The following is a 12756-nucleotide window of genomic DNA, read 5'->3' as shown; positions in this document are numbered from 1 at the left end:
AAAATTTAATAATAATTAAAAAAAGGAAAAAATGTTACTGGCTGCTGGCCCCCACCCCTTTAAAGAAGTGTTTTTGGAAGTAATAAGACAAAATAATAAATTATAAACTATAGTAAGGAACAGTGGCTGCTCACCAGAGCCCACCCATTCATGCTCTATATAGTCCTTCATGGAAAGTTATGTTTAATGTCACTTAATGAGTCTTTAGAACTAGTGAGCACGCAGACACATTGATGGGCTGTTAAATTTACAAATGCTCAGTGGTTATAAATTATCACTAAGCCTTAGGAGAGAGAGAAGCTTTTCTATGCATTTCATTTTATGTATTTAAACTTCTGTACCAGGGCCTGAGAATAGGTGAGGATTTGGTGTTTCTGTTCATATTTTGGAATTTAAAGCGGACCTGGCACAATCTGGATTTAGATCAAAGAGAAGTTTGCATGAAACAAATATAAACTTTTATTAAGAAGCTATATCCATAATAGCAAAATGAAAGTAACTTTCAGGGAAGTCCATTGTTGAGCAATCATAGAACTCAAGAAATTAAGTTCACTACTGGTTATTCAGGAAGTACCATTGTCATAATCTGTTTATTAAGTGTTGGGTTGTTAAACGAAAAGTTGGTGTGAATCTGTGGGAAGAATATGAGCAATGTCTTCCTGTAAAGATTTACAACCTTGGGAGCCCAGTGAAGAGTCACCACAAATCGAAGCCAACTCAGCAGCAATATTTTCTTTGTTTTCTCTTTTTAAAACTAGTTTTTGTTTTCTGCCTGTATTTTGCTCATCTCATTCCTCCCCCCCACCCCCAATTGATTGCATATTCCCTGGTACCTATTTGATGAAATGAAATAAACTACAGCTGAAAAAACTGTACAGTGGATATCAGAACTACCTTTAATTCTGTTAATTCCAGGCTTGTTTGTAAGAAGTAAAATTAGAAGGAATATAGACATCCGCACTGCACTAAAATTTAGGGACTAAATCTCTAGAAAAAAACAGGGAAGAATTTTTTATTCTCAAAAATATGCTACTGACCTTAGAGCATTGTTTTAAGCATCAAGGTTGTTGTGTGCCATCTAGAACCAACCCATACCTGACCCTCCAGCTGGTTTTCAGAGAAAGTAAATTACACTTGAGGAGATTGCCCTTCATTCTCCTGAGGAACAACTGGGGATTCAAACAGTGCAGCTTCTTAGCACTAGACCACCTAAGCATTTTTATACAATAGTTTCCAAGAAACCAGCCTAACAGATTTTTATCAAGAAGATATTAAAATTCAAGCTTGGACACAGGAATGGCATTCACTTCCATAATAGCTTCCCTCCGGAAACCCTATGAACCTGGAGAAAGGATGAAGTCACACAAGTGCTGAGGACTTTCGTTCATAGGGTTTGCTATGAGTCGCTTCCGACTTGATGGCACTTAACAACAACAACAGACACAATTTTTTTCCAAACACAATTAACACCAACCTACTTTTAAATACAAAAGCCCACAGACCAGGTCCTGACTGCTTAAACAAGAGACTTACAGCCCACAGCTGATTGTTAATGAAATCAGAAATGGCCAATCAGCTAACACTTGATGGTTAAAAAAATTTTTAAAAGAAACACCAAAATGCCTAAACCATTTACACACGTCTTCCAAGTAAATAAAAAACATTTACCCTCCAGAATCCAACTGCTCCAAGCTGGAGACTCACCCTCAGGTAGGACCTAACTGACTTTTAAGTACAAATGCCCACCCACCAGGTCCCTGAATATTTAAACAAGAGAGTTGCAGTCCACAGCCTTTGAGCTGTGGTGTTGGAAAAGAGCACCGAATATCCTATGGATGGCCAAGAGAACAAACAGATATGTCTTGGAGATGGAGCAGCTGGAGTGCTCTTTGGAAGCAAGAATGATGAGGCTTCACCTCACATACTTTGGGCATCTTGCCAGGAGGTGTTATTCCTTGGAAAAGAACATGGGAGGGTCAGCTTAAGAAATGCTGAGTGAGTTCACCTCTTTTGATTTTCCAACTCCAGGTCGTAGCACATTTCATTATAATACTTTGCTAGTACATAAAAAAAAAAAATCTATCATGACCAAATGAGATTCATAACAAGTGCACAAGGATTACTCAATATAAAAAAGAGAATCAGCTTAATTACTCACATTAACAAAGCAAAAAAACAAGAACCACCTGATTCTATCAATTGATGCAGAAAACACCTGACAAAATCCAACATTCCCATCTGATTTAAACACTCAGCAAAATATGAATAAAATGGAATTTCTTCAACATAATGAAACGTATATATGCAAAACCAAGAGACAATATCATTCTCAATGGAGAAAGACTAAAGGCGTTCCCTTGCAAACAGGAAGCAGACAACTACCCCTATTAAATATTGTATTGGAAGTACCTGGTAGAGCAATATGACCAAAGAAGGAAATATGAGGCACGCAGATTAGCAAAGAGGTGGTAAAAATTCACCATATGCAGACAATATGATAGTGCACACAGAAAACTCCAAGGACTCAAACAAAAAACTGTTAAAGCTAATAGACCATTCTGGTAGAGTAACAGGATACAAGATCAACATACAAAAATCAGTGGGATTCTTCTACAGTAACAAAGAAAACAAAGAGAAGGAAACTAAGAAATTAAAATAATTTACAATAGCCAGCCTCAAATCAAGATACTTGGAAATAAGCCTAACTAGAGATATAAAACTCCTTTATAAAGAAAATTATACACCACCACTGTCAGAAAACCTAAGGGACCTATATAAATGGAAAAATGTTCCTTGTTCATGGATAGAAAGATTCAATATAGTAAAAATGACAATCCGATCAAAATCAATCTACACATTTAACACAATCCCAATACAGATACCAAATTGATTTTTCAAAGAGATAGAAAAGGCATATGGTATTTCCATGAAGATGGCACTGTAAGCAAAGAAGGAAGTTCCTGCCCCACCCAAAAGTGACACCAGAGCAAAGGCATTAAAGACCAAGAAGGCAGTCCTGAAAGGAATCCACAGCCACAAAACCAAGAAGACTCACACATCACCCACCTTCCAGAGGCCTAAGATGCTGAGACTCCAAATACAGGCCAAATACCCCCCTCAAGAGAGCCCCAGAAAAAAACAAGCTTGACCACAATGCCATCATCAAGTTTCCCCTGACAACTTAGTAAGTCATGAAGAAGTTAGAAGATAACAACACACTTGTGTTTGGTGTGGCTGTTAAGGCCAACAAGCACCGAATCAAACAAGCTGTAAAGAAGCTCTTTAACACTGGTGTGGGCAAGGTTAACACCTTAATGGACAGAAGAAGGCCTGTGTTCAATTTGCTCCTGACTATGATGCTTTGGATGCTGCCAACAAAATTGGGATCATCTAAACTGAGTCTATTTGCTTAATTCTAAACATAATTTTTTTTTTCTCACAAACAAACATAAAACAAAACAATAAACACTTACATGAAAGAGGTAAAATTAGAGGCAATTATGTAAGTATGAAATCAATCATCTTCTATGATATGATCTGAGATGTGATCAGCCAATTAGTTGTAAGGAACTTAGTGCAGGATACATCTTTAAGTAAAAGTATCCATCCAGTGTAAGCAGCACGATGGAACAAAATCTGATCAGTCATGAGACATCACCTGGACCAGTGGTGGATGACAGCAATCATTGGGATTTACAGGGTTTTCATCCTATCCTCTCAGTAACCCTAACTATTCACCTAAATATTTTCATTTCGATGTGCAACAGATATCTTAACCTCAGCACAGCCCAAACATTGACTCTACTCCCAAAAACAGGGACTTCAATAGAGCCTATCGCTGACTCATTTGAAATTTTCAGTAGAATCCTCAATTCCCAGCCTCCCAGTGTGACTAAAATGCACTGTTCTCACTTCTTCACCTCTTTGTTTACTACTTATCAGCATGGATTACATTCTTTCAGTTCTAGAACACTTTGTATTTTTCCCTGCAGCAGTTGCTGTTATGTTCCATCAAGTTGAGTATGATTCATAGCAACTCTATTAACAACAAATCTGAACTCTGTCTTATCCTGTGCCATCCTCATAATCTCAGATACACTTGAGCTTAATGCTGCAGACACTGTTTCACTCCGTCTCCTTGAGGGTTTTCCTTTGTTTCGCTGACCCTCCTTCCCCTTTCCAAATATGATGTCCTTCTACAAGGAATAGCTTCTTCTAGCAACTTGTCTAAAGATATGAGATGAAACTTCATATCTTTGCCTCTAAGAATCAGTCTTGATTGTACCCTCTACAAGAAACATCTGTTTGTTCTTTTGGCAGTCCGTGGAATATTCAGAATTATTCTCTAACCACAGCTCAAATACATCAACTTTTCATCTGTTTTCTTATTGACTGTTCAGTATGCAGATACATAGTAAGTGAATGAAAGATTATGGCCTGAATCAAGCATACCTTAGTCTTCAAACTGATATCATTGCTCTTTAGTAATTTGGAGAGGTACCTGATAGCAGACTTGTCCAGTGCAATCCATATCCAGATCTCCGAACTGCTGGTACCAAGGGTACTGATTATGGATCCAAGTAAGATGAAATAATTAACAACTTCAATCCTTTTTTCATTAATAACAATGTTGCTTAAAATTCAGAAGTAAGGAATTTTATTTTCTTAATGTGTGATACAAGCCATAGTAATGGCTATATTGTGTGATCTTTAGTAGCAAGTGTATTAAGACCTCCTCACTTTCAGCAAGCAAGGTTTTGCCATCTGCATAATGCATGTTTTTAATGAGTCTTCCTCTAATCCTGAGACACATTCTTCTTCACAGAGTTCCGCTTCTTGAATTATTTGCTCAGAATACAGACTGAATAATAGGTATGGTGAAAGGATACAACTCTGATGCATTATAATATCTGTTTCTTCTGTCTGTCATTTCCTTCCCCTCTTGTCATTCAGCTTCAATGTCATCTCAGAGAAGCCTTTTAAGATTATCCAATGGAAGTAGCTTCTGAGTCACTCTTGCACATCATCCTGTACTATTGTCAAAGCACCCATCAGTACCTAATATCTAACATGTGGTTATAGCCTCTCTCTTTTCTGGAATATAAACTCTCTTGCTCACAGGTACACTCTAGTTGTTGAGATAAAGTGGATGTACATGCTGCATCACAGAAAAGAGATGAGAAATAACAATTGCTGTTTTCTTTTAGCAATTGCTCTTTTCATGAAGTGCCAGGTCATAGATGGTGATAAGAGTAAAGAGAGAACACTAAAAAATCTTGAAAAAAGAAACTTTCTTTACAAGTGCTATCTATAGTCTACAATGCCAAAACAGATAGCTGCCTGGGGAAAAAAACAAACAAAAACAAAACAAACAAACAAAACCCACACCAACCCAAAAACCCCAAAACTCAAACATCAACTCCTATATATATATTTTTTTTTAAAATTCCATCATTTTTAAAAGGTCTAGTTCTGTTTATTTGTATGTTGTTGTTATTGTTGTTAGGTGCTGTCAAGTCGTCTGCAACTCATAACAACCGTATGCACAATGGCTCTGAACCCTGTTCTATCCTGAGCCAGGCTTACTGTCTCTGACACGACTAAAAAATATTATCCCAGTTACTGTGTCAATCCATCCCATCCAAGGTCTTCCTCTCTGGTGCTGTTCTTCCATCCTTCCAAGCATGATGTCCTTCTCCAAAGATTGGTACCTCCTGGCAAAATACCTGAGGTATTTTAGACAGAGCTTCAAAATTCTTGCATCTAAAGAGCAACCTGGTTTCATTCTCTCTAGGTCAAACATGTTTGTTCTCTTTGCAGTCCATGGAATGTTCATGACTCTTACCCAGTACCACATCTAAAAGGCACCAGTCCTTCTTCTGTCATTCTTATTCATTGTTCAGTTCTCTAATGCATAGCAAGGAATTGCAAAGACCATGGCCTGGATCAGGTGCCTCTTAGTCTCCAAACTGACATCACTACTCTTTAACTCTGGAGAGGTCCCTGACAACAGATTTTCCCAGTGCAATTTGTCTTTTGAATTCCTGACTGTTGATGCCAAGAGTTTTGATTGTGGAACCAAGTAAGCTGAAATTGTCAACAATCTCAATCTTCTCCCCATCTATCCTGGTTCTGCCAATTGGCCCAGTGGTGAAAATCTTTGTCTTCCTGATGTTGAGCTTCAATCTATATGAAGACTGCAATCCTTGACTTTCTGCAGCAAAGGTCTCAGGTCTTCCTCAGTTTCAGCAATTAAGGTTGTGTCATCTGCATCACACAGACTGTTGATGAGTCTTCTTCCAATCCCGATGCCACACTGGCACACATCTCCTCATAATGTCCAGCCTCCTGAATGATCTGTTCTGCATTTGCATGAACACTTTTAAATTATACAGTTTGAAAGGGAACATTATAGATGACTTCCTGGAGTACTTATCTTCTTGGATCATTCATATAAATCATGAGCAAACTAAATCACTTCAGCTTTTAATACAAAAAATATACTTGAAACTATGTTATATTGAAGACAAGATAAACATAGGAAGCAGTCCACAATATATTTTCATGGTAGGCTACTTCCATATACCAATCAAATATGTTTGTATTCATGGAGGGAAAATCTGCTTCAGACTGAGAGTAGGGTTAAGTCAAGGTCAAGTTATCAGAGATTTGCATCAAAATTGTAGATTAAAAAGAAACTTGTTTCTTATAATAATCAAGAATATGTCTAGAATCATTAACTTTAAAGTCACTGCTTTCCCCACAGCCATCAATCAACTGTCTGGAAGTCTTTATAAACTCATTCTGATTAAACCAGCAAACGACCATTCAATAAATATTTTAATAAAATATACATAATAAGAAAATATAGCAGGATTCCGGTAAAACATTTCTATAATTAAGAAGGTGTGAGACACATAACTTTTTCACAGACCTGTTTAATTGACAAAGACTCCTTAGCATACCTGTGTACTTTCCTTTAGAAAAGTACTAAGGTAGAAGGTAAAAGTACTTAGGTAGAAGGAGATCCGGTGGCCTAGGAAACAGAAAGTTGCACCAGCAACCCAACAGCAATCAGTTTATCCATCATCTGCTCTGTGGGAGAAAGACTGCCTCTGAAAACTCACTGGAGGGTCAACTATGAATTCACTCTGACTTGATGGCAATAAGTTACATTGATACACAGGTACACATATTGTGTTAAAGTTTGTAACATTTTCAATAGTTTAGTAATTCTATCACCTTAATTTGTCCCTCAATTTCAACTATGCTGTCAAAAAGAAGAACAGTACCAGGCACAACTAACAAAGAAAAATATGCTTCTACAAAAGTAGAATTCAGTCCTTTACTTTCTCTGTATCTGGAAAGCAACATAATTTTTTAAATGTACAGCATAAAGTACTGTATGATAGAAGACTTAAGGAAGATATGTGCCTATTCTGAGAAGCCGACTGAGAAAAAAAAATGGGGGAAACAAGTGGGAAATATACTATAAAAGGATGCTCAAGATATGTCATGAAGATGTCCTCAACAAATCTAGGTGCTTCAGAAACATTTTTAACCCATATCAACATGGAGACAACAAAGAAACTGAAGAACAATCAAAAACCTGCAGTTTTTTCTCAAGTGCTACAGTGGAGGTGGTTGGGGCACTACACCAAGTACACTAAGAAACTTGTGGAACCGTGAACTTCATTGAACTCCCCGGGGTTCTTTCAAGCCCACATGCCAGCCTGTAATTCTGAGGCATCATATGACTGTGCTTAGAAGAAATCAGACCCACTCAAAGTAGAAACCAATGAAAGAAATTCTCTCCCTTTCTTATGAGAGACACTGCTTACTAACTGCAGAGAAAATGGGTGGAAAATATGTTATCTTTTTTATTGTGTATCAAGCAGCGATGGTAGTGTTGTGTGCTCTTCAGTCAAATTCAACTCATAGAAACTCAACAGGTCAGAGTACAACCACTCCATAAGGTTTCTAAGACTGTCAACTACTAAACAGATTGCTACACCTTTCTCCTCCCCAGTTGTTAGTGGGTTCAAACCACCAGGCTTTTAGTTAGTATTTAAGTGTTTAATCTTGGTTCTGAATCTTCATGTAATCCATACAATTCAAATCCTAATATAATTCAAATCGACTGCCCGAAACTAGCCTGACTAGCCTAGAATATTTTCAACAGTAACTTATAGATATGATATGCTTTGCAGCATGGCAAAGGTTGGAAACCTGTATTTGACTGTCAATCAACACACTTCATGCACAACCATCACCATCTGTAAGTGGAGCTTTGCAAGTTGCTGTAATGTTGAACAGGATTCAGCAGAGTTTACTGACCAAGACAAGGGAAAAGGTCCGGTGATACACCTTCAAATAGCCTAGGGATCATAATGTTCTTAACTATAACTAATCACAGAGCTGGCATAAGACTAAGCAGTACCAATTAGACCTTAGTTTACGTCACTTTACAGTGTCTTATAAATACTGAATTTTTTTATACAAATTGAAGGTTTACAACAAAGCTGTGTCAACAAGACTATTAATGCCATTTTTTCGACAGCATACACTCATTTTGTGTCTCTTTGTCAGATATTTGATAATCTTTGCAGTATTTTAAACTTTTCATACTGCTACTTCATACTATGCTGTTGCTGTTGTTGTTGTGTGTACTATCAAGTTGGAACCGACCTATAGCTGACTCCAGTGGGTTGTCAGAGGCAGTTATACTATAAAGAAGATTGCTCGCTCTTCTCCTGTGGAGCAGCTTATGGATTCAAATTGTATGCCTCCGGGATTGCATCATAGCTTCTTACCACTAGGCCACTAGAGCTCTCTATAGTATATAGTAGACTATATAGTATCGTGTAAACAAAGCTTTTATATGCACTGGGAAATTTTTTAAAAAAATTCATATGCTTCACCTTACTGTGAGACAGTTTTATTGCCATTGTACAGAATCAAACCCATAATAACGCCAAAGGAATAGTGTCTGTATTTCATTCTAATGTTCACTATAAGTGGTTTGAGAGCCACTAACAATTCCTTTAAAATTCAAAATGTCTTACTTATCTCTTCTTTACCATCTCAGTAAAGGCTTTTCATTGTTTTTTTAAGTTGGTAAAACCTGATTAAAACAAAATACAGGAGAACTCTTTTGTAAGTGAAGCAAGGCAAAACATTTTAAGAGTTGCAGGAAAAGGAGACAGTACACAAGCAAGGCAAGGATTGGGCATGCTCACCAAGATAGGCTCCCATATGACTGCCCATACTGTCTAAGATAGAGGCAAGTGAGATTATAAATCACTAACTTCTCAGCAATAAAACCTGGTAATAAGCAATCCTTCTCCCTTTAAGAATTGTCCAATCAAGCAGTGGTATTATTTAATAGGCAAATATAAGCAGTAGGACAAATCAAAGGGTTAAGTCCAGAACACTCTTGATAGTGAAGGAAAATTTCCGTTAAGAAGGAGATATCTAAATTCTATTGTGCAGAAAAGAATTGTACTATGTAAACAGAGGGAGGAGGTAAGAACAAGAAGGTTGTTCAGGCAAGAAGAAGACATTCCAAATCATTACAGAACAAGAAAGGAAATACAGATAGTTCCATAGGGCTCTTATGGAGCTTGGTTGAGGACCAGGGGTGGATGTGAGTGAGGGAAATACAAAGGAAATCCACTGCAAGAAATGAAACTCAAGAGTAGAGAAGAGCCATTGATCTCAAACAACCCCCTTTAGTTTGCAAAAAGTTCTGTTTCTTTAGCGGATCATTTTAAACATTTTAAACTTAAATTCTATCACAAACACCACAGCGAGAAATACATCGGAGACAATAAGATCAGAGAAACAGAGGTCTGACAGAAAGCTTTAGCAGAAGCCTAATCTATTATTTCTCATCAATGTTCCATAATTTCTACAGTCTCTTGGATCAGCATTTTAGGGGGAAATAGGAATAATCATTTGTTGAAGAAGGTCAGGACTATAGTCTTTAATATGCATTGCAGTTCAACATCAAAAAAACAAAGATTCTCACCACCAGGCCAATTGGCAGCATCATGACAGATGGCGAAGAGATTGAGATTGTTAATAATTTCATCCTGTTCAGATCCACAATCAACACTCTTGGCACCAGCAGTCAGCAAATCAAAAGACAAGCTGTACTGGGAAAGTCTCCTATCAAGGACCTCTCCAGGGTGCTGACAAGTAATGACGTCAGTCTAAAGACTAAGGTGTGCCTAATCCAGACTTCCGTCTTCAAAATCACTTGCTAAACATCAGAGAGCTGGACAATGAATAAGGATGGCAGAAGAAGAATCAATGTGTTTGAGTTGTGGTGCTAAAGAAGAGTCTTGAACATACTATGAACGGCCAAGAGAACAAACAGCTCTGTTCTAAAGAGGGTGAAATCAGGTTACTTCTCAGAGGCAAGGATCTTGGGGCTCCATCTCACATACTTTGGGGATGTTGCCAGGAGAAACCAGTCCTTGGAGAACATCATGCTTGGAAAGGTGGAGTGACTGTAAAAGAGGAAGAGCTTAGATGAGATGGATTGACACAGTGACTAGGGTAATAAGGGCAAGTGTGTTGAAGAATGTGAGACTGGCTCAGAATAGGGCAGGGTTGAGAGCTACTGTGCACAGTCACTATGAATCACGGGCAGATCAATGGACATAACAACAATAACAACAATCTAATATCTTTTTCTTCTCTTTTGCTCATCTTCCACCTTCCCAAGGATGATATTCTTTGCCAAGGAATAGCCCCTCATGGTGACATGTACAACAATGCCAAATCTGTTTGTTCTTATGGCAATCCATGGAATATTCAGCGTTCTTCTCTAACACTAAACTCAAAGGCACCAATTCTTCTGTTATCATTATTCACTGTCCAGCTTCCACAAGCTTAGGAAAGGATTGAAAAGACCATGGCCTGAATCAGGCACACCTGTCTTCAAACCGAAACAATTGCTCCTCAGTAATTTGAAAAGGTCCCTGACAGGAGAATTGCCAAATGCAACACACCTCCTGATCTAATGATTGCTTGTACCAAGGATTTTCACTGTGCTCCAAGTAAGATGAAATAGTTGACTATGTCAATCTTTTATCCATCTATCTTGATGTTGCCCATTGGTCCAGTGGTGAGGATTTTATGTTATGGATGTTAAGATATAATCTATATTGAAGGATGTATTCTTTGATCTTCTGCAGCGTTTCAAATACCCTTTCATTTTCCACAAGCAAGGAAGTTTTATCTGTATAACATAGGCTGTTGATGAGTCTTCCTCTGATCTTAATTTAACATTCTTCTTCATAAAGTCCAATTTCTTGAATTTTTTGTCCAGCATAAAGATTGAACAGGTGTGGGAAAGGATACAACACTTAGAAACATCTTTCCTGATTTTAAACCATGCAGTGTTTCCTAGTCCTGTCTGTACAACAGCTTTTTGTCTAAGTTTTATATGAGCATAATTAGATGTTCCGCTATTCCCATTCTTTACAAAAGTTAGTTTGTTAAGGTCCATACAGCCCAATGCCTAGTTCTAGTCAGTAAAAATCAAATAAACTTCTTTCTAGTATTCTCTCCTTTCAAGTAAGATACCACTGACATCAGTAATGATATTTACGGTGCCATGACCTCTTTTAAAACCAGCTTGAGCTTTTGGAATTTCTCTTTAAATGTACTGTTCTAGCCATTTTTGGGTGATCTTCAGTAATATTTTGCTTTCATGTGATATTAATAATACTGTTAAATAATTTCCTCATTCTGTTGAGTCACCTTTTTTGGAAGGGTCAGCAAAAGAGGAAGACCCTCAATGAGATGGAATGAAACAGCGGCTGCAGGAATGGGCTCAAGTTTGTCAGAGATAATTAAGATGACCCAGGATAGGATAGGGTTCAGATCTGTTGCTCACAGGGCTGCTATGAGTCCTACTTGACTAGATAACACCTAACCACCACAATGACCACCTAATCTGATGGAAACTGAACCAGAGACTAATGTGACCAAGAGTGCTTACTTGTATTTGTTTTCAAAGCTTAGTTCTTTTCCCTCCCCAAGTTTCAAGACAAAATTCAAACTTACTGCCATCAAGTTGGAACCAACTCATAGCTGATCTTTCCTTGGATTTTGAACTCTATAAATTTCATGAAAGAAAACTGCCTGCCCTTCCCTATTACAGATGCATCCAAAAACCTTTAGGTAAAAAGTATAACTCCTCACGTACTTTGTTATCAGAATTCTCTACACTATAAATTAATGTAACTCTGAATTCCTACTTATATCTGTTGTCCAACTTATTTATTGCTTCCCATTTCAGTTATTAACAATTCTTTTTACTCTCCTGATTTCTTAAAACAAGTTTATATTAAGTAGTTAATAATGTCCATACTGAGTAGTACATTCTTTTAAAAAGTATGTATCTTTCTACAAAGATGGCGCTGAAAGCTAAGAAGGAAGCCCCTGCCCCTCCCAAAACTGAAGCCAAAGCAAAGGCATTAAAGGCCAAGAAGGCAGTCCTGAAGAGTGTCCACAGCCAAAAAAAAAAGAAGATCTGCACTTCACCCACCTTCCAGTGGCCTAAGACGCTGAGACTCCGAAGGCAGCCAAATACCCCCGGAAGAGCGCTCCCAGGAGAAACAAGCTTGAACACTACGCCATCATCACATTTCCCCTGACCACTGAGTCAGCCATGAAGAAGATAGAAGATAACAACACACTTGTGTTCATTGTGGATGTCAAGGCCAACAAGCACTGTAAAGA

The 12756-nt window shown here is 37.8% G+C and overlaps 1 protein-coding gene across 1 annotated transcript in view; it reads right to left on the bottom strand.

Annotated features, from left to right (window-relative positions):
* The window catches only part of EPB41L4A (erythrocyte membrane protein band 4.1 like 4A), a 373049-nt gene that overhangs the window by 195907 nt on the left and 164386 nt on the right, over positions 1-12756 (bottom strand). The window lies entirely within an intron of this gene.

Source organism: Elephantulus edwardii, unplaced genomic scaffold, assembly GCF_000299155.1.
Source record: "Elephantulus edwardii isolate Elephantulus edwardi_28Jun2011 unplaced genomic scaffold, EleEdw1.0 scaffold00050, whole genome shotgun sequence".
Lineage (NCBI taxonomy): Eukaryota > Metazoa > Chordata > Mammalia > Macroscelidea > Macroscelididae > Elephantulus > Elephantulus edwardii.
The sequence above is the reverse complement of the archived record's forward strand: the minus strand, read 5'-3'. Positions and strand labels throughout refer to the sequence as shown.